This window comes from Apteryx rowi, unplaced genomic scaffold (genome assembly GCF_003343035.1).
Source record: "Apteryx rowi isolate R43461 unplaced genomic scaffold, aptRow1 scaffold_32, whole genome shotgun sequence".
Taxonomy (NCBI): Eukaryota; Metazoa; Chordata; class Aves; order Apterygiformes; family Apterygidae; genus Apteryx; species Apteryx rowi.
The window spans coordinates 2,428,603-2,447,034 of NW_020449641.1; the positions used below are offsets into that span (position 1 = coordinate 2,428,603).

Genomic DNA, 18,432 nt, shown 5'->3' on the forward strand with positions numbered 1-18,432 from the left:
CCCTGATATTTTCGCCCTTCAAGGGAGACTTTGGGCCGTGCAACAACATAGCAATGGTGTGACGGGACCACCGCCGCGTTCATGAATTTTAGATGCCTGCAAGAAATTATCTATTTTGCTGGACCCTTGCTGGGCTCAATCAGTTCCTCTGTGGTTGGTGACAATTAAGAGCCAGTATGATGCAAAGAGGATATTTTAAACACTGTTTGACACCAAGACTCCTACCCCACTAGCTTTGGTCTCTTCTCAACCTCCCAGGACATGTCCCTTCTCTTTCTTTCCCCCAAAAGGATCAGCATGTTTTCCATGCTCCTAGTGTCCAGGAAATAGGCCTTCATGTCCAGAGGCTGTGCGTTCCCATGAAGAAATGATAATTACATTGCAAGGAGAGGAGTTCATTGCCTAATGCCCCCTGCCCGTGCAGAATGTTTGGGAGACGTGTGGCTGGACTGCAGACCACTTTGACCCAAGCAGAGGGAGTGTCAGAAAGGCAAGTCTTTCCCCTCCTTCTCACTTTCTCTTCTCCTCTCTGTTTTCTAATTTTTAGGTCATTTTTCTCTTTTAAGATGGTGCTATTCTGGAGCCAAGCCGCAAATCTGCTAGTGAAATAGAGAGGCCGTGTAAACTGCTTCATTAAGCAGTGTCTTTCATGGGGAGATCTTGCAAAGCTTCTCAAAACTTTGCAGATCCAGAGGGTCACACTCAATCCACTGTTCTCCCCTGGTCCTTTCTGATCTTCTCTCCCATACTAACAGGCCAAAAGYTGAGCTACAGGGGACGTGTAGGAAGATGACAAAGCGATGCTGCCAGCTTTCCGACACCTTCCCCCACAATACATTGTCCCTGTTTGCTGTGCTAATATTGCCGCGTGGCGCAGCTCTGGGCTCAGCCTTTCACACCCCAGCTGCAGACATGGGCTCCGCTGTATTCAGTACAGTCATACCAGAAGAAGGAAAGGATGATAATCAGCCAGGCCCCTGATAGAGCTGGCCAGAAAAGCTTTACAATTTGGGATCAAAAAAGCATTTTTATTTAAATCAAAATCTTTTCAAAGTATATAAATTTCAGCACAATATTGTCTAGGAAAAAGGGCTCAAATTATCCTGTATTCATATGCTGGCATTGGATGATTTCCATTTTTCGTCTGTTTTTATTCAAAAACAAACTCAGAGTTTATAAGATATATTTATCTCATATCATCTTAAAGGTCAACGTAAAGAAAAACTTTTGAATTCACTAAAACTAAACATTTCTATTGAAACAAAACAAATTTTATAAGATAATAAAATTGGGAAACTTTAAAACTTTGAGTTAAGGCTGCTTCAGAACTCAAAAAAAAAAAAAAAAAGAAGGAATTTGTGGAATTTCCATGAAACAAAATATGGGGTTCCTACCTGGCTCTACTACCGATGGGCTGACACAAAGAACATAGGAAACCTGGGTTCAAATCCCTCTTATGCCTGATTCRGACTGGAGATTGGAACCTCTCTTTCCTGCAAAAAAAGCCCTACTTACCTGTCATGTGCCTTTCTCATTACCTCTTACTTGAATAGTTTCACTTCCCAGAAATACTTAAATAGAGCAGACCTGCTAGACTTTGCCTGGACCCTGCTTAGAGCAGGGTCCCTCCAGCAGTGTATTTTTCCCTGCCTTGGCCTGACTCAATTTAGGCAGCTAATGATGAAGATGGCATTGCTCTCATTTGGTGAAGTTTGCTAGATCTTCCCAGAGAAAAATGTCCCTTGATATGTAGTTTCCTTTCTAGCCTCTGTTCATTTCTCCTGTTTCATCTGCCTCAATCCTCCTTGCTCAGTGGAAAGTCTCTCTGCCTGCGTGCATCTTCCTGGCACTACAAAGCCTGGCTCACTGCCGGGGAGATCTGCTCTCTTCTCTTCCGCGTGTGGACCTCAGCTAGGCTAGTGCCAGGTACTGAGGTTCTCCTGCATTTATAGGAGTGGGTGACAGTGATATTATATTATTGGAAAAGCTGTTTTCCAGCCCAGGYAAATACACCATTGTCTTTTGCAACAGAACACAGACAATTTCTCCACTGCACAACAGGCAGACAAATAATCCACAGACAATTTATCACAAATCTCTTGATTCAGTGTKAGAATTTGTGAGCCTTATATCCTATAAATACATGTGAAAGCCTATTAGCTCCTTTGATCATGTTAACCTATCACAGTGCACAATTTATTTGAAATCTTTGGCTGAAAAGCTCAGTATTAGTGCAAAATGAGAAGTGGGGGAGGGATTCACCTTGTCAGAAGAAAATAACTTTTGAGAGGATGAAAATTTTGTATGATTACGTGACTCAAATATAATTCTTGCTAGTCTGACATGGAAACCTAGTTAGACTGTCTCATAAAAAGCTCTAGGACACTGCCGAGCCTTCTGCCAGGCATGTCTTGGGGCTGACGCTGTCCCTGACTGTAGGTGGACGCCATGTAAAAGAGTATTAAAATGTGGGGTGACAAACGGTGACAGGATGAAAGAGAAGATGTCATGGCCTTGATGTCAGAGGTTGTAATCTAAATAGACACCGTGTTCTGGGGAAAACAGTATTACGTTGTTCCCATTTTAAAGATCATATCAGTGTCTGGCACAAATATTTTGTCACTTAAACCCTGAGCTTCCAGTTCAGTAACTTCTTTTATCCATTTGATAATGAATCTTCTCTCAGGGACCCAGTTTTATGTTTCTCAAAAATGTATTGATCAATGTATGAAATGAAAGATTTTGGATCCTGCAGATTCACCTTGACTGTTGATCATATCATGGGTGAAATTACTCCACAGGAGTACTTGTTTGGAAGGGATCACCAGCACATTTTTGGCAAACACTGCCTCACATTATCCTTTTTGCAAGCTACTTTGGATGCTTGCCATCCTTGAGAGTTCAGAATCTGGCCTCCACTGGAACCAATCCTACCTTCTCTCTCCCACACAGACCATTCACCTGAAAATTTATCATTTTTAGCCTCCCCAATTAGATGAAAAGATAGAGACAAGGATGATGTTGTTTCTCCTTTACAGATCATGGGAATTATTGCTTTCGCCTCACAGATTTCTGCCTCTGCCTCGGTCTTACTGTTTCAAGGTGGTTGGAGCTGCAGCCTCCCAAGGGAGATATAAAACCCTTCAAAGCCACTTCTTCACTTGTGCAATAGCAACAGCATCTCTTATCAGCAAAGAATGTATAAGTAGTAAAACACTCCATCTGAGCCAGGCACAGCCAGGTTTCCAGTGTAATTAAATGTGAGGCTCAGCTATGGGGGGAAGGGGAGAAATCTAACTCTGTTGAACAAAGGTATTCCAGAGGGAGCTAGTGAAACTAATTAGCCATGTTATTTTCTTGTTACTTTTGGGTCCCCTGTATGATGTCAGATGTTTGATAGTGACTGTTGTCCAAACGCCAGCAAAGGGAAACAAAGGGCATCCTCTAAAGACTACCCTGGAAAGCTGGTTATACATTTTCTTCGTCTGTACAAGAACCAGTGAGATCAGGATCTGTTTACACAGCTCCTTGCTCTGCTGGTGCCACCAAAACGCAGCAGTTCTCCCACTTGTTACTTTGTGTCTGGCAGTGCAGGATATGCTCTGGTCTTTCTGGAAAAAGTCCACTCCATGCTGCTTGAAAAATCTGCTAAGTTTCTTCCTCAGCAATTCAAACTGCTGTCATAGCCTTAGGTGAGAGTCAGTCTACACAATTAGAGTTAAGTGTTTTGTTTTTCAAGAGGGAGATGAAGGTAAAGACAGAAGAGCTATATATGCCACATGCTTTGTATTTGCACACAGGCTGATTTAGTCCTTTGCAAAGATTTAAGTACAGCATCAGAGTAAAAGGGGCTTTTCTGACTCCAGCCACTCTAAAGGACCTTGCTGGCAGAGGGACCTGGGTCCTGACTTCACCCCCTGAGTTCTCTCTATTTTGTGCTACTGGAGCACACCAAGATCGGCGGAGGAGAATGTGAGCCCTCTCGCGAACCTCACTAGAGCTGGGCAATGTGCAGCTCTGGGAGGGAGAGTGAAAAAGCTGTATCCCTTGGACAATTTAATCAGTGAGGAGACTGAGAATAAGGGGATGACAATATCACCTGAACATTGTCATGCTTCTCTCCTAACTGAGCTGAGTGACCCATATGCTTTTTGGCACCGTTGGGGGGCTTTTTGCTAAATGAGACAATAGCTAGGCATTTTCAGGCTTGTGATAATTTGGGGAATCATAAATAAATAAATTATTTATCTGCTGAATTGAGCAAAGAGGGGAAAATAGCAGGGAATGCAAGTACATGAGATATCTTTTCTCTGATCCCCTGTTGGTAATGGTTCTCTGAGCAGTGATAATTCAGGAGCAGCTCTTTACCTCCACAACTATCAGAGATGATTTTCCAATTAGCCAAATTTTCAGGTTGTCTCCCATGAGCTCTGTGGAGAACTCCTCATTGACACATTATGCAGCCTGTTTGTCATTTCCACCCTTTTAACTCATCTTGCTGCCTGCTCCTCCTTTCAAAAACCCTGGGAGCAATGCTTGGGGGAATCCTGTGTGCACCAGGCACAGGTTCATACCAGATGTGTCCCTGTGCCCAGGAAAATGCCAGAAGGCTACTTTACAAACAGTTATGGAAATGAGGAACAAGTGAAGATAAAGGGAGCTCTGCTCCTCATCCCCTGGGAACTTACCTTGAGTGTTGGACCACTGTCAGTGCCACTGGATCAACATGAGAGCCACCAGCATCAGGGACTGCCACAGCAAAGGGTCCCAGGACTCTGTGCCAACAAGAGTCTGACTCAGGGAGAGGATCTGCCAGCCTCCATGCAGGGAGGCACCAGGCAAGTTCAGCTATCCCTGTTGCTCCATTGGCTCCTACAGGCCACAAGGAAATCTGACTGYTCAGATGCAAACTAAAGAAACCCATCCAAGCTCTCATCAGATTTGCTGGGTGCAATTTTCTGGACTATGCAAACAGAAGGTCAAAAGAAATGATCAGACTAGCATTTAGCTCCAAGATTTTACTAAAACCCCTTGCTTCTCTGTTGCTGGACTTTCCCTGACAAAAGACCAAGCTGCTACCAGATTTTCTACTGCCTTTGGTCCACCTGAGACTCAAGTGAATAAAATTTAAGTGACTGACTTTCACCTTTTCCTCTGTAAGGACTCAAGMCATCCATTCCCTGGGGACTCCAAGGAGGCCCTCTCCAGTGACATGCGTGGGCAGAGGAGCACCTAGGCACTTCATGCTGGGTGGCAGGGTAAGAAATAACCATGAGGAAGCAAGTGTCACCCAATAAAAAATACTGCACAGTTCTGTTAACCTTTAACTTTCCAAAGAAACAGCTGCTCTATGGGGCAGGCTCAAGGGTTCTGGCACTGGTATTCCTTAGAGATGTGAGCACAGGGTCAGGACATCCCTTGCGTGGCCAGGACACAGTCTGGTTTCATATCTGCTGAACACTGATACATGCGTTAGCAATGCACAGGAAAATCTCCCAGGGCTGCTTATCCTTGGGTACCAGCACTTGTGTTTCCCAAGGATGCAATCATGCAAAGTGGCCTCTCAGCATGAGGCAAGTACCTGTTACTGAAGCACTTTGAAGCAAGCTGAGGTTCTCATTATTTTCTGAGCCTGGCGACAGCACTATTGCTCCAACTGAGCCTGCTTCTTGTGCTTCCTAGGAGCTGACAGGAGTCCACCCACTCCCAGGCAGYGGGGAGAGCTGCTGAATAAACACCTTGCAGCTATGTTAACACCAGGCACTCCTGCAGGGCCCGGCTTGATCAATGAATTGCTTTACAGACCAGGGCAGTATTCACACCACCAATAGCAGCGGTGTGAAGAGGGTCATTCTCTTCCGGGAGAATATCTGTGAGACCTAATCCTGGCTAGGCTTGTGCCAAAGATCAGCTCAGAGCCCATGGAGAACTGCAGAGAACTTCTCACCCCAGACAGCCTCTGCTAAAAGGATATCTGAAGGCAGATACAAGTTGCAGAAAGCACCAAGAGGCAGGGAAGGTCCACAGCTATTAAGATCAGAGCTGTAGCTGACTTCCTGGTGTTACTTTAAGGTATGTAAATCTTAATGAAGGCTTTCCCCACACCCCTCAGTGGGCTTTGGTTCAAGTACTGCAGGTCACTGATGGAGAGGACACTGCTGCTCTTCAGACCCTGGAGAGAAACGGTTTCTCTACTGGACTATTTGCCATGGTGACATTTGGTCATATTTCTCACCATGGCAGCACCTTCAGCCTGACTTGGTAAGAAACCCATTGTGAAGAACATTGCATAAATACAGTAAATCACAGCCCCAGCAACAGCCAACAGTGGGATTTGCAGGGGAAGCATGCACTGTGGGAGGACAGAGTTTGGGAGAGGCATTGGAAAGCCAGGTTGCATGTGGCAGGTATGGTAAAGGTCCCATTAATAAAAACTTAGCCTGAGCTTCTTGGGCACAATTGCAGGCTTCCCAGGMGTGATGCCTTCTTTCAATGGGCTCCCAGAAATGTGAGCCATGCCAGGTGCCTCAAATGCTCTCAGATCTGAGTATTGAGGTTCCTCGTAGATGARTTACCACGTGTAATTGACATGATGGATAATGCAGCATGGTATTGAATGGGACCCTGGAGTCATTCAGGACCTACATTCGCCCCTTTTGTTCAGATGGAAAATTAAATGATTCTTAAAATAATAAATGTGCACCCTGGAGAGAAATACTCAGCTGCTCCCTCAAGAGGTGCTGTGCTGTTCTTGTGTTGAGCAAGGAGTAATGAAAATAATTGAAAAGTTATTACTTTTGGGGGAAATTTATCTTGGCTTGTATAGCATTGCAAATGCACATGACTGGTGAAGCAATTCATGCTCTGCAGCAGGSAGAATGGCCTTGCTTTTGAAAAACCAGGCCAGCAGATCTGGGGTCAGATTCTGCACAGTCTTGTGCTTTGTGCAGGAGCAAAGGTCCTGAGCTAACCCCATGCAAACCAGCTGGATGGTGCTGCCTGATCAGAATAGGGTGCAAAGTGCACAAGCTAAAGCATGTTACCCTGCATGGGGYCAGGCTAAGACCTTTCCCAGCCAGGCAATGGAGGTTAAGTTATTAAACTGCAGGGAACTGGTTGTGGAAATAGCAGCATAAGTGCCGTATGAGAGGCTCCGACACTAGCCAGTCARCTGACATTACTGAATCAGATGAATGGCTCTCTGAAACTGCCACTTCTTTGAACCAGATGTTGTTCACCTTCCTTGTGAGAAACTCCTGTTCACTTCATTGAGAGGGGCTGGAGGGAGACCACAAGAATTTGGCCATGTTTTCTCTTGCTGATATGAGAAAGCCTGTGGAGGACMTCATGTTGGGGGGTGCTCAATAGGCTGAAGGAAGGGCTGCTGTTCAGAGAGACCTGGTGAGGCTGGAGGAAGGGGCCAATGGGAACCTCATGAAGTTTACCAGYGAATGCATGCAGGAGAAGCAACTGCCCAGCGCAGGGGACAACTGGCTTGAAAACAACTCCATCAAGAAGGAATTGGGGATCCTGGTGAACAACAAGCTGAAAATGAGTCCCTGGGCRTCCTGGAAGTGAGGAAGGCTGATCGCACATAGCACTTCATCTGTAAGAGCATAATGAGGCATCGGGAAGTGATCATTCCCCTCTAGGTAACAGTCATGCTGTTACATCTGGTTCCTGTGTCCAGTTTTGGGATCCCCAGCACAAGACAGATACAGATTATCTGGAGCAAGCCCAGCAGAGGCCACCAAGATAAATTGAGGGCTGGAGCACAGGATGAATGAGGTGAAGCAGAGAGGCTGGGTCTTTTCAGCCTAAAGAAAAGGCCAAGAGGGATCTCACTGCTGTCTTCAGCTACCTTCAGGGTAATTGGGAGTTGGAGCCAGACTGTCGTCAGAGGTGCACAGCAAAAGGACAGGAGATCATGGGCGCAGGATGCAGCAAGGAAAATTCCAACTAGATATAAGGCAGAAGTATTCACAATGAGAGCAGTGCAGCCCTGGGACATGGCTGGAGCAGTGGGAGAATCTGCATCTTTGGAGACACTCAAACTGAGCTGAAAAAGGCCCAGAGCAACATGATCTAACTTTGAAGTTGGCCCCTTTGTGCCAGGGATTGAACCAGATACCTCCAGAGGTCTGTTCTTACCTCAGTTATTCTGACTGAGATGTCTTGGTTTGTAAAGGAAGAGGAAGTGAAAACTGCTGGTTCTGCAGAGCCAACAAAGTCATGGGAGCTGCAGTCTGCCTCACTGGAGGGCTGTCTCAGACTAAGGTACGGCTGACAAATCCTTTCTTGGCTGTGGTAAATGTGTAAAGGGTTTTTCAGCTCTCTTAGACCAGGCAATGATGGTAACTCTGCCCAGCTGCAGCTCAGCAAGAGGTGAGGGTCTCCTACGAGGTGGCACATTGATTCCTCGAGATATTTCCAGAGATGGTGCAAGAGCAGCTGTGTGCCCCTTCAGTGTGTAAATGGTCCCTGCTGCCCTTCAGACCCTGAAGAGAGAAAAGCAAGAGAAAAACAAAAGGTAAAATTTGCTTCCCAATGTCTGCCTTGGCCCTGGCCTGTCTTTGCAAGGAATTTCAAAGCAACACTTCAAAGGTTGTGTTTTTTTCTGTTTGTTTTTAAAAATTAATCCAAATGAAATAAAAGTTTTCACATGTTGGGTTTGTTTGTTTTTTAAAAAAGCTCTCAAATAATTAGAGCACTCAAAGTAAACAGGCTCTTCATGCTTTATTACCTGATGTGTATTATGGCTCCATTAATGCACTGTGGCATTTCTGCCATTTTCTGTATTTCAAAACATTTTAAAGATGGGACTCAAATCATCAACATTAATTGCCAGCAAAACAGAATGAACCTTCTAAAAGGGAAATCGTTTTATAGATCTAATTTGATTAAGTAGTAAAGCTCATTGTTTCCATCTTAGGTGGACAGTAAAAACCCAAGTAAAGTTAATATTTATTAATCTTAATGTGCAGGCCACGTAATTACATTGCCTTTTGCAGCAGCGAGGACTGTGTGACTCTCACTTGCTCTCTCACTGTATGTTTGCACACCCTTTGGGTAAACAGGAAAAAGAAGAAAGTTTGGTGCTAATTAGAGAGAGGAAATTCTCTTTTCAAAGGACTCCTGATTTTAATAATGTGCTCAGAACTATATATGCAGATAGGTAATTGTGTTTGGTGATAATGGCCAGAAAATAGGAGTGGGTGAGCAGCTATGGAAGGAACAGTGACATATGCTTGCAGAAACACGCGTGTGTAGGTGTGCACATGCGCACTCACACATATGCATTCCCTGCATATTGCTCATTTCCCACACAGGAATCAGGTCCAAAATGTTTTTTTCTTTCCCCACGTTTTTTTCTCCCTGTCCCATTCCTTGCAGGCTTTAAGCAAATCCAGCTGAGATGTGAAGCATCCAAATGCTGTGAGCAGGACCAACACCATGCTGTTACCAGCATGTGTTGTGGGACAGACGTGTTGTTAGGGGTATTGCTGGAAACTGAGTTTTGAGGTCAGGAACTTTTTGGGTTGTTGTGACTCTGTGCGGATGGTGACAAGGGGACAGTGCAAAGGCACTGGCAGAGTAGAAAAGAGCATTGCTGGCTGGTGGAGATGAGAGACTGCAAACCAGCAGAGCTGTGGCAGCCAATGGAGACTCGCTTCTCCGTGGCTGCTGGTTTGAATCCACCTTGGCACAGCCATATCTGGCAATCTTTGCCTTCAGTAGCTTTTCCTGTAAGGTGCCTGTAAATCTCTGCATGCCCATCACTGCTTGAGCACTTGTCAATGTCTTCACTGCTATGTACTGGTCTCTTCTGTAGGAAAGATACTTTTCTAGGACAACTGTAGGTGCATATGCGGGAGGAAGAGGTTTTGTGGGAGAAAAAACGTGATAATTGCCCAGGGCAGATAAAACTCGCCACTTTGCTAAGTCAGAACCATGCACGGTTTGGAGAGCTTTCATGCCTGCCTCTAAGTCAAGTCTCAGATTTGCCAGTGCCTGAGTTGAGCCCACTCTTAACATGGGGCTTCAGCTTGCAAACTRTGCATTGTTTTCGGTGATGTCATTTCTGGCCCTGTCAGGCCAAGAAAGGATCAGCACTGCGGCTCCACAGACCTACCTCTCTGGCTGTGAGAGGTACTAAACAGGTACTAAACCTGTGACACCCCCGGACCTGGCTTAATACACGCTACTTCCAAAACCATTCGCCCTGGGCAGCAGAAGATTCAGAAACTTTCTGTCCTCCTCTCATCTCACCCAGAGAAGGACAAAAGAGCCCCAGCAGATCACAAGTCTACAATTTCGTTTCCCCACTACGCCAGCTCAGCATCTTGCAGGATCGGTCCTCCAGCATCCTGCCTTTTAATTGCTGACTGATTGTAATATAGGATTTTATTTTCCCTATAATGACTCTTGGGGCCCCCAGATGTTCTCCTTGAGTGTGGTTGCGTCAGCACCAGAGACTGAATGACTGATACCAGCAATTTTTACAGCTTGAAAGAAGAGAAATATGTGAAGGGGATTTAATTTAGCTCCAATATTGTGTCTTCATTTTCAAGACTCCACAAGAAAAAGACACCAAAAGGTTATTTTACAATGAGAGGAGGGAGAATTAGCCAGAGAGAGGGAGAGATCACTGAACCAGCTTTCTAATATCAGTTCATTACAGGGAACACGTTTGCACAGCCGCTTCACTGCTGCTGTTAATTTAAACCAAGATGATTAAAAGCTGTAATTGCACCATTTTAAATAAATGTCCGCTATCTGGATTATTATATTTTTAATTAGTGTGGCTCTGTCTAATGTTTTTATCTCTCTGATTGATTTGTTTATAGTGTATTTATTTATAATTCATTGATCTCCCTGACCCTGCTATCTCTTGAGTCTGCAGTTTGGTCATGATTCCAGCAAATGGAAGAGGGAGTTTGACCTGAACCAGGAAAGAGCAGAAGGTACCAGGTCAGCTTTCCCTCAAGAAATCTGTGCAGCTCACTCGCTCTCTTCTTCTCCTGGCTCACTTGCTCTTTTGCTCTTTGCTCTTACCCAGGGCTGTGGGGGAGGACAAATGGCTTAGAGGGCTGGTTGTCTAATAGGTAGGATGGGGGAAAATTGAATCCTACCCACTCTGTTTCTTCTGCGGTTTTTTACTTGGTCCTTACTGCGCTCTTCTAGGACACAGGCTATCATAAGCCTCACCGGCATGTATCTAAGCACAAAGCGCATTTCTAGACCATTCCCTCTTTCTTAATAAAGTCCAGGCCAATGTGAATATTGAGTAAAAGCCAAAACGAGAGCTTAGACCATTGCTGGACCACAGTACCCCACTGCATACCATTCTCTGTCAGAGGCAAGGAGGTGAAAGCAAGACTACCTTGTAGATCGCGGYCCTGATGTTCAGGGCACTCCCAATCGTTGTTCAGCAGTCACACGGGTGAGAATACGCTGAGAATATTCAAGAGGCAGCTTGCTCTTGCAGGACTCCGGGGTATCTTTGCTAATGCAGTTATCTCCTATCACTAGTAATATCTGTGGGACAGGGATTATCACTTGCTCCGGCTTTGTGCAGCATCCACTACAGGAGGTTTCTGAGCGCTGACAAGGGCCCCRAGGCACCCTGATAACATGATGCATCATGGCAAATAGTCTGCCTGCCTGGCACATACTGTAAGGCTTTCAAACACTTGACTTTCCCATGTTTTCTACAGTTTCCTGAACACTTAAGGAATGGATCAGGCATTCAGCATTATAGAATAGGAGTCTGCAGTGTCTCCGGGTTGCAGCATGGTGTGTGAATGGGGTAGACAAGGGGGTGGCCAAGGCTTTGTAGTACCATTAGAGAGAATTATAGTCTGCAGTAAACAAGCCATTTTGGCCATTCAAAAAGGGTAATTACACCTTGAAATCACTGGGGTGTATTTTTCTTGTTGGCCAGTAATCAGATTGTGTATTTCTTTTTTCTTTTTTTAATTAAAAATGTAGGTTTGCTATGTTCATCAGGCGGCTGACTCGCTCTGCCTGAGTCTGAAACACTAAAAGTATTTTGTAATTGGTTGATTTATCCATTAATAAATAAGCCTTGTAATTTAGTGAGTATCCTTGAAGTGCTTGTTGTTACACAAGACACAAAGCAGAGGACTCCTATCTTGAGGAACTTACAGGCAAGAAGAATGTTAAACACAAATCAAAACAGYTTAACATGAGAATAGCAGAGTGCTCCTTGAGCAAAGTTAAAGGGATGTGCTTGGGATAATGCATTGGCATTCTGTGGTTGTCCATAGCAACTCTACTCTCTTAAACTCTTTTGGTTTGACAAACCTAAGTGGGTTTGAAATTCTGTGTCTTATTGATTTTACCTAAGAGAAAACAGAAATTGGTACAAACTACTTTCTCTAATGAATTTCCTATTGCAGCCTTTGCCTTTGGTAGGCTCATAAAAACTGTGTTCATTGTAGAAATGCAGAAATGCTGTTTGAAAATCCTGGTGTCTTCAGGCAGCTCTCAGACAGGAGCCAGAGCACTGTTTGTCTGCTACATTGCTGGCCATGAGTGGTTTGACTCCTAGAAAAGTCTGTGCAGGAAGGACCCTTGCAGGGTCACCTGGGCAGTCAGCTCCCCTGGCCTGTTCTGTRCCCTGTGAGAGTCACATCTGTTGCACTGGGGGTTAAGCTTTGCCCCAAGTCCTCTATCTCCCCCACCCCACTTTTTTAAAGCCTAAAAAGTTGTGCTGTGCTGAGAGGTGTAAGCATGAAGATGCTGAGCTCTGAAAACAAGCAAGTTCTGTAACTATTCCCATAAAAGAGGCAAAACAGTGCATGAATGCCAGAAATGGTGGGAAACAACTCTTCTGTCACCTGAAAAGCCATGTCTTGTATGCGCTATAGCGCATCTGCTGGGCCCCTGCCTACCTGGGTCTTCGCTGCTGTTTAAGGAAAGAGTGTGGGCAATCCCACAGGGAGGAGGTTACAATGAGTGCAGATGGCCTTGGGAGTACATGCAGTATGCAGGGATCCTGGGCAACCCTCTCCCCTTTGCTTGGATTGCATCTCTCCTGGTCTTGTGACCTGTCTCCTTTTTGGTTTTGGGAAGTTTAACAATTGTCCCTTCTATTTAGGCTGCACCCTTTGGGGAATGGGTCAGGCTCTGCCTGCTCACCAGAGGAGCCCAGATCAGAGCTTGAGGGACACCTTTCTAGGGGTGCACATGCTTTTAATGCTCCCCACCCAAGTATTTCTGCCCCAGTGCTACCTGTCCCCGCTCTTGGCTGCTCAGAACAACAATCAGCAACTTGGACCAGCTCTTGGGATCTGCAGGCCCTGCGGATGCAGGCCCCAACACGACATTTCACAGATAACCCACCTGATATTCATGCTAGAGTTGTTTCTTTATTTTTTAGCCATTCATGTCATCTGCCTGTTGAGGAGTGTATGGAAGAGGGCTAACAAGTTCTGAGGCCAGTGATAAAACACCCAGCAGCTTGGCTGCTAGTTCTGGTGGTATCTCTGCTCATGGTTCTTCGTGTCCTTAAGGATTTTGCTGTTGTGCATCTTTGGAAGGGAGGGAGAGGCACGACATCCTCATCCTCCAAGGGGAGCTGGCTGGCAGAGGGTCTACTGTGAACCGTCRTGTTCTCAAGCTCATGTTGCTGCTGCCTGGAAAATGGCAGGTTTTCCAGGTGGCCTGATGGTGTCACCTCCTCCTCATTTGTGGTCCCTCCCAGGATTGCTGTTGGTCTAAGGGGAGATCCTTCCACATGAAGGGATATCCCTGAGGGAGGAGGAGAAATGTGCTCTCTGGTGTCCTGCTCTGTCTGGATGATGGCCAGGCCTTGCTTCACATAGCTCTGCAAGAAGAGGGAGAGGTTTCCTAGGAAAGGCTCCAACTTTGCCTCAGGGAATTTTTTCTTATATTCATACAACTCCTCTAAACCTTCCCTCGAGCTTTCCTTGGAGCAAATCTTCCGGAAGATGCCCTCCAAGACATCACCTGCTTTGTCCTTTTCAACTCCTGAAGTTGCCTGGGTGTTATTATGGGGGACATCCTTCCTTGCCCCTACAGTTGTTTCATTTGTCACCTGCTTGGCAATAGGTCTGATTGCCTTTCGTAGGTAGGCTTCTACATCAGACTCAGATGTGTCCTCAATCAGGGTGAGAYGGTCTAGGATCCCCACACCTTCCAGCTTGCATAAGGCGTGCAGTAGAGTTTTCAGAGCCCGCAGTGGGAGTTTGTTTGTGCACTGCCTCATTTTCTCATCTGGGAGAGCTTTCAGGAGTAYGTGGACATCCAGCAGGATTTCATCCAGATTGATGGTGTTGATGGTGCCTGGGAGAAGCCGTGTGGTCCTCCACAGGCACTTGGCCAGTAGGTCAGAGAACTTGTCTGGGCTGCCTTTGGTGGTCAGGTTGTCTTGGAGCAGCTTGAGCAAGGCACGAAAGAGCCTTGTCTGGWCAGATTTTTCCAAAACCCTCTTCAAGAGGAGATTAATGGACTGTATGAGCTTCTGATCTTCCTCCAGATCCCCCACCAGGGAGTGTAGCATTAAGGTAATGAGATTGTGAATTACATCCTTAAGCACCTCTATGGAGGCCTCATGGGCCAGTTTCTCCTCCTGGAAGAGAGACATCATGGCCTGGATGATGCAGCTACACAGCAGAATGACTTGGTCYTTCTCCATTTTCTCCTCTGCTTCCTTTTGCTGGTGAATAAACTTGAGCTGATGGAAGGTCGCTTCAAGGAACTGGTTAATGTGTCCAGACATGGTCTCTACTTTGTCATTCTCTCTCAGGATATCCTTAATTTTTACCATTGCTTGGATGCTGGTGTCAGTGTCACCACTGCTAATGTGACAAATAAGGGAATTAATGGTTAAGGTGATGTTATGACATGTGTTATCAGTGTCTGGGAAAATGGGCAGGATCTGAGATTCAGGGATGGTGTCTAGATGAATGATACCCTTCAGTTTAAAGGGGTTGGATTTTCTGGTGAACAGCCTGCTCTCATGCTCGTCTACATCTGGTGGCAGTGTCTGGGGAGCCATATCCACAGTATCCACATTTCCTCCTTGAGAGCAGGTCAGTTTGAGCTTTGAGGGTGCATCTCCTGCCTGCTGATAGGTGACTTCAGATCTTGTGGTTGAAGCCTGCTGAGGTTTTTCACAGAGATGCTGTGCTGGAGAGACTGCTGGCTTAGCGGGTATCCGTTCTGCAATTTGTCCCAGCATTTTCATGTATTTTTCGGGAAGATTCCCAACCATTTCGAACATGGCTTCCCCATGAGTTTTGCAAACTATGACCATAATGTTTAAGGCAGCACTGCAAACAGAACTGTTGTCATCTCTCAGGAAGGCAGCTATCCTCTTTAAGGCTTTGCCAGGGCTGGGCTCACATATATCTAGGCCATATACTTCAAGGAGATAACCCACCTCCTCCAGGCATCCTACCTGCTGCTTAGCATTCTTGGACTTGACCCCTTCCATGAGGAAGCCAAACACCTTGCTGGCTGGATAGACCAGACATATTCTCTTCAGGACAGTGTGCACCAATTTGAGGACAGCTTCCTTTGATTCCCCCATCTTCATGATCAGATATGGAAATAAGTAAGAGGCCTCGTTCTCCATCAGCTGATATTTTTCTTGGCTCAGCAAGGTTAGCAGCAAATCGAGGTACTCTAGGCTCTTGATAAGCACCCATGTGTTGGTGTCAAAGAAACGCAGGGTGAGCCATTTCAGKATCAGATCCAAGCAGCTGATGACTCCTTCCTTCTCCTTCTCTAAATGCCTGGCCATGATGGACAAGGCTTTGATGTGGTGTGGGAAGCTGGAGTGAARCATTTCTACCTGAAGGTTATTGGACACACAGTTACTCATCTGAGMTTTCAGCTGCTCGACGTACCTGTTGCTAGGAGCAGTGAAGTTCCACTTCAGCATTTTGCTGCYTTTTTCATCCCTCATTCTCTGCTCTTTCCCCCTGGGGACAATGATGAAGATGGGTCTGAGTTTACTGTCACCATCCTTCAGAGTGGACTTCATTTGTTCTTTCCCCTTGGCTGCACCCTTGTCTTTCAGGACTGCTCCTCCTGACTTGGGCTCTTTGGGACCCTGCTTCTCCCCTCCACTGCTTTTCGGTACTGGCTCTTTAGCTGGTGTTTGTGAAGAGAARGCTGGTCCTGCAGGTGGTGTGGTTAGGACAGAGGGGGAGGTGGCCCCAGTGGTGACTCCAGGTTGTCTGGAAAGTGATTTAACAGGAACAGGGGTTTTGGTTGATGGACTGGCATTGGCATTCTCCAGTATTGCAAGTACATGGTCCTTTGCAGCTGCCTTCAGCTGGCTAGTGACTTCAGCCATCTTCTCAAAACCAAGATGCATTATGAAGAAAGGCAAGGCTGCCTGTGAGGCTGTCTGCACATACTCATTGCTGTCCTGCAAGCAGGAGTAGAGGTGAGGCACACACTGAAGCAGGTCTGAGGGAGCTGACTGGAGGGTGGGCAGCTGTTCAGCCAGCCACTGCACCAGCTCTTGCTTCTGGAAAGGCATTTCCTTCCCCAGATCCTCTGAAATGTCCTCCCTGTCCAGCCACTCTAGTATGTTGGTCTGTGCGGCCCAGGTGTTCACAGCAGCCAGGGCAGCAGCTCTCATGCTGCTTTTGCTCTCCCTAAACAGAGCAATGAGGGGAAAGCCCAAGTCTCTCATGTGCTGTTTGATGTTGGAACCTATGGCTGTGGACAATTGCTGGAGGACCCTCAGGGCCGCCTGTACCAGGGTGGGGTTGGAGTCACAGAGACAAGCCCTCAGGGCTCTTGGAAGCTCTCCTATGTTCGGCTGGATGAATCTGGCATCCTCGAGGATGCCTGCAACCTCTTCCAGGCCTTCCTTTTGCACCTCCCAGTTCTTTTCTTGCAGCTTTGACACCAGCTCTGATGTGATCCTGTCACCAATGTCTACGGCCTCAGTCCTTCTGTGATCCTCTGGGTCCTCCTGGGTTCTGTCACCCAGGCATGGTGTGGGGTTGTCACGACAGGGAATTGGTGGGATCTGCCCACGCATCTTCTCCAGCTCAGCATTTATCTGGGGAAGAAGGGGCAGCTCTTCATTTTCTATCAGTGCTCTCAATGAGTCTCCCATGTACAGGTGAACAACCCCCAGCAGGGTGACGGCTGATGTCTGCACATCTGGATGAACAGCAGCAAGAGCAACCTTCAGGGTACTGACCAGCATCTTAACCTCCATCCCCACAAAGCCAAACTCCATAATTGCATTTGCCATCCAGTTCAAGATCGTGGACTGGGTCCTGTAGTTATTCTGAGAGAAAGCCAATGACATAGCTCTCTCTGCAGTCCAAGGCAATGAACATGCTTCTGCTATAGCTGTCAGGGCTTCTTTTGCATTGTTGGTGCATAACACATCTCCCACCATTTCCACCACATTTTCCAGGACAGTTTGAGCGGATGTTCTGGAGAAGTTGCCTTTCTTGGCTAGCAAGGTGATGGTGTGAAGTTTCTTCTGAATCACCTGGAGCTTTGTCTCCTTGCTTCTCTGTGACAGCAGTCTCACCAGGGCTTGGCAGGGTATCTTGCTTTTCTTCATCTCTCTAACAGTCTTCTGAAGGGTCTCCATGCTGGAAATCTGCTGTTTCCAGTCACTGCTTTCCAAATGCTGCATGCAGGTTTCAGGGAGAACAGCTGCTGCCTTTTCCTCACACTCTTCTGCTGAGAGTTCCRGTTCAAACATGGTGCTTGGGCCCAACTTTCTTATTTGCTGTTGGTCTCTATCCTTCTGGGGATGATCAGGCTTCCTTTCAAGGACTTAAACCAGAAGCAAGAGGATATCATTGGGTGTTCTTCCCCCCACACCATGTGGAAGAGATGGAGGTGCTGGGGCAGCAGCTTTGGGCCCCTCCTGGCAGGATGTGGGATGTGCAGAGGAGGATGTGGCACTGGCCATTGTGACCTCAGTGCCAGCCTGGTGACACTGTGCTGGGGACCCACAGCAACTACGCATGGTGGTAGAGGGTTCCCCGTTGCTGTTGGGGCCCATCTCCTGGAGAACGAGGCTGAGTCCCCCCTTGGGGTTCGGAGGAAAGTGTTGCTTTGTGCACCCTGGCCACCCAGACCCAGGACTGCAAGAGGGAGCTGTTTCTTGCAGCCAGGAGCACAAGGCATCAGTGCAACATCATATCCCACTGTCATTACCTCCAGCAGGTTGTTTATTCAAGCTATGCAAGATGCTGTCTTGTGATGTACTAGTCAGTCTGGGAGTGCTGGGACCGGGCTGCAGCCCCCAGCCTAGACCCAGGCTTTCGCTGGCCCGTGAGTCAGGCACGGACAGCTTGTATTCATCAGTCATGCCAATTTCGTTAAGCGCAACACAACTTTTTGGCAGGGCAGTCTCCCTGCAGCCCAAAGCTTTGGCTTCCAGAAAACAGTGAC

At 46.6% G+C, this 18,432-nt stretch overlaps 1 pseudogene; it reads right to left on the reverse strand.

Moving 5' to 3' along the window:
- Positions 1 to 13,447: 13,447 nt before the first annotated feature.
- On the reverse strand, positions 13,448 to 17,734 carry LOC112968578 (annotated as a pseudogene).
- Positions 17,735 to 18,432: the final 698 nt, after the last annotated feature.